Raw genomic sequence first — 4,183 nt, 5'->3', positions numbered from 1 at the left:
GTGGGGTGGGATGTGCCCTGCGTCTCGCCAGGAAGGAACGGACCCGTCCCCACATGCACATCCCCACCCCGCTCTGCTCTCGGCCGCTCCCGGACCCTTTTTCCACCCCGCACATCCAAGCGACGCCGACATCCGCAGCCGGAACGAGGGCACTTACCTGCTGCTCGCGCCAGCGGGGCTGGAAGGACAGCGGGACACAACGCCACCGCCCTGGGGACCGGGCAGAGCCGGTCCTTGCCCCCCAGGTGAGGAGGCGGCCCCTCTCCCCCTGCTCCTTCACCATGCCCGTGGCTCCTGCAGCACCCACCAGCACCCGGCAAAGCCCTCGGGGCTCGGCCGTGCTGAGCCCCAGGTGCGTGGCACAGCGCCGGGGACAAGGAGATGCCCCCTGGGGGTGCCCCACGAGGAAGGTGGGTGCCTGGACGAGGGGGTGAGAGGGGTGGGTGCCTGCAGGGGTGCTCGGGGAAAGCCAGCGTGGTGGCGAAGGGAGCGTGGTGCTGCCCAAAGCACGGCACCCCAGCCCTCGGGGGCAGCGGGGCTCTGCCACCCCGGCGTGACCGTTGTCCCAGGGGTCGCCCTGTCTTCTGGAATAATCCCCGTGCCCTGCATGGAGGCGAGGGGAGGGCAGGGAGGCGGCGGGAGCATCCTCAGGGCTGGATCCCAGCGGGTTCCCGGGGGGCTGCGGGCTGGGGGTCCCGGCACAGCGCCCTGCCACCTCCCCTCGGTGGCACGGAGCGTCCCCTTTGTCGGAGCTGGGCCCGGCAGGAGGGGGGATGCGCTGGGTCTGGGGGGGATGTACCGGCTCGGGGAGGGGGCTGCCGGGGCCACGGAGCGCAGCCTTACCTTGGAGGAACCTCTGCAGGGGCAGCAGCCCGGCCTCGGCGGCCCCAAACCGAGCAGGAACCGGCTCGGAGAGTGATGGCACCGGGCGAGCTGCGGCGGTGGCGGCGTGGGGACGGGTGGGATGGGATGGATGGGATGGATGTGATGGGACGAGGTGGGATGGGATGGGATGGATGGGATGGGATGGGTGTGATGGGATGGGATGAGGTGGGATGGGGTGGATGGGGTGGGGTGCATGGACGGACGGACGGATGGGTGGGTGGGTGGTCTGGGGGCTGCGTGTCCCCCCACTCCCAGGTGCGGAGACAATAGCCAGGGCTCCCGTTGCAGCTGCAGACTGTCTCTTTAAACCCCTCACCAGCCCACAGGTGGCCCTGTCACCACCGTGGTCATCCATGACGTCATCGGGAGGGAGGGATGAAGAGGAGGAGGAGGAGGAGGAGGAGGAGGAGGGGGGGGAAGAGGCGAGATCCCCCTCCACAGCAAAAGTCCCCGGGCACCCATGGCAACTGACTGCAAACGGCACTGCGCCGCGCGGGGGGACGGGCTGGCACCCCACGGGTGGCACGGGGGGAATGGGGCTGGCACCCCACGGGTGGCACCGGGGGGACACGGGGCTGTCACCCCACGGGGGTCCTCGCCTGGGGTCTGTCTGACCCCCAAAAGAACCCCTGGCACCAGGCGGGCCCCGTGTCCCATCAGCTGTGTGCTGGGATGCCCCTGGAAGGGGCTCCGAGGGTCTGTGACCATGAATGAAGTCTCCCCTCAGGCCTGGGACAGAACCAAATATCAAATTAAATCCCTCTTTTTTTTTTTTTTCTTAGCTTGTAAAAAAGAAAAATCGGAGACCTCTGCTGCCTCCCAGCCCGGGGCTGTCCCCTGGGCTCCCCCGGTACCCCCGCAGCACCCACCCAAACCGGGGTGCCCGAGCGAAGCGTGCTGCTGCCCATCGCTGGAGCAGGCAGGGTGCTTCACCCCAGGGAAAAAAAAAAAAAAAAAAACACCACAGAGGCATCTTGTTTCTGAAGGAAAAGCAAACGCCACCGGGGATTTCTCCTGGAAGAGCCCCCCCAGCTCCCTCCCACAGACAAACCACCTCCGGGAGAGGTTTCCCCGGGTTTAACACCGAGCACCCGAGCACCCTGCCTGCCGCACCCGGGTGCTAGCCCGCCGCCGTGCCCATTTGGGAACGCTGGGCTTGAGCAGGGCCGTTTGCGCAAACTTTTTGGGTTTTCCCAACCACCCCAGCCACCCCGATGCACCAGGGCTCTTCCCCTCAGCGCCACACCGACCACCCAAACGGGGGGCTCTGGGGTTGCTGCCCCCAGCTCTCCCCGAGGTGAGGACGGTGATGGCCACGTGTCCCCATCCCCAGCAGGGCAGGAGCCCAGGTGCTGTGCCAGGCTGGGAGCGGGCACCGTCACCCCCCCCAGCAGCACGTTTTGGGGAAAAACATGCCGTGAAAAGGCGTCAGGGAGGAGAGCAGCCTCAGCACAGCCCCCAAACCCCAGCTCGCCCCTTCTCTCTGCACCACCAGCCCTCTCCTCTAGGCACTTTCCACTAAATCCCCCCCCCCCAAAACCCACCTGGGAGCCACCCGCAGCTGGAGGCTGGGTAAAACCCCCCCCAAAAAAGCAGAGCAACCACCCCAATTTCCACCTCGTCCCAACCCTACCCGTGCCCGAGCCCTTCTCCCAGCTCGGGGAGCCTGCAGGGGTCCGTCCTACAGCCCCAGGGATGGGGTTTGCCCCCCGCCTCGGCCAGGTGAGCCTTCATAAAACCCATCCCCGCTAATTAACGGGACCGTCCCCGCGAGGGGAGCGGGCTGGCCGTGGGGAGGTTGCGGTGATGAAGTTATTAGCTTGGGAAGCGCTAATTGCTGCCGTATTAATGGCCCTTTTGTCCGTCGAGCTGTCTCTGTGTGTGTGCGCGCGCCCGGGTTGTTTTCCTGCCAGCTGCCGTGCGGTTGGATGCTCTTCGGTATTTAGTTTTATCCTATTAAGGTGGATCCCAATTAATTACGCGGGAGGGAGGGAGACAAAGAGAGGCTCCGAGGCCGTTCGTTTCAGGCTTTCCATCGTGCCTTCGGCGCCCGGGGTGCTGCTGCTCAGCCAGAAAGGGCTGGGGAATGGGCACGGGCGCCCCATGCGCCCCCAGACCTTTTTCCCGAGCTGGTTACGGGGTGCAGGATGGGTGCAGGGGTTACAAATCCCCCACACCCCGCCGCTGCCCTGCTTGGGGTGACGTCCCCAGGGTTTTGCGGGGATGTCACTCGGTGCTTTTTGGGGGCTGGGACCCCCCCCCCAGGGCTGGCTGCACTCCGGTGCCAGGTGAGGCTGAGTGTCCCCAGCTCTGTGGCGCTAATGCCACCGCCTGGCCGCTGCTGTCCCCGTCCCCGGGCTTCTGGAGGGACCCCATTTGGTTGGGGACAAGCACAGATTATGGGATTGGGGGGGCACACCCCAAAAAACACCGAGGAGAAGCGGGGAGTTGCGTTGGCACGCGGTGTGACACGTCGGTGCCGCGTCGCAGGGGGGGGACACGGCCCCAGCACCCCCCTGGAGCACCCTGCGCCCGGTGAAGCTCATGGCGAGGGGACACCGAATGGATCTTGGGGTCCCCTGAGCCCCCCCATGTCTGTCTGGTGAAGGATGAGACCCCCCCTAAAGCAGGGGGCGAGGGGCAGGAGCTGAGGGGTCCCCCAGGAGCTGGGCTGGGTGGAGGGGAGTCCCCAGCGGGTGGGTGGGTGCCTGGGGGGGCACCCAGGGTGTGGGGGGGTCCTGAGGAAGGGGAGAGGGCCGGGTGTCTGGGGAGGAAGGGATGGGGGCTGCAGGATGTAGGGGGATCGGGGGGTTTTTGGGGGGGGGGTGTCTGGGGTGGGGACAGGGGGCTGCAGCTGTCAGGGGGTGCCGGATGGGTGCGGGGTAGAGGCAGGGTTTATGGGGGTGCAGGACGGTTGTGGGGTTTCAGGGGGTGCAGGACGCGGGCAAGTTTTGTGGGGTGCGTGATGGGTGCGGGTTAAAGGGGTGCGGGGTTTGGGGGTGCAGGTTGGGTGCGGGGTTTAGAGGGGTGCAGGGCTGCAGGGGTACGTGGCCATTGGGGTTCAGGGCTATTGGGCTGCCAGGTTATCGGGGTGCGGGGTTATGGGGTGCAGAGCTATCGGGGTGCGGGGTTATGGCGGTGCCCGGTTAAGGGGTGCGGGGCTTTGGGGGCGCCCGGCTATGGGGGCGCTCCCTCCTCCGGCCGCCAGGGGGCGCTGCGTCCCCCCCTGCCCCCCCCCCCGCGGCCGCTCCGCCCCGCCGGGGCCGTTCTCGGCGCTGCGCCGGCCGGAAGCGGAAGC

This window comes from Anser anser (assembly GCF_964211835.1).
Source record: "Anser anser genome assembly, chromosome: 10".
NCBI lineage: Eukaryota > Metazoa > Chordata > Aves > Anseriformes > Anatidae > Anser > Anser anser.
Note: the sequence above shows the minus strand (reverse complement) of the source record.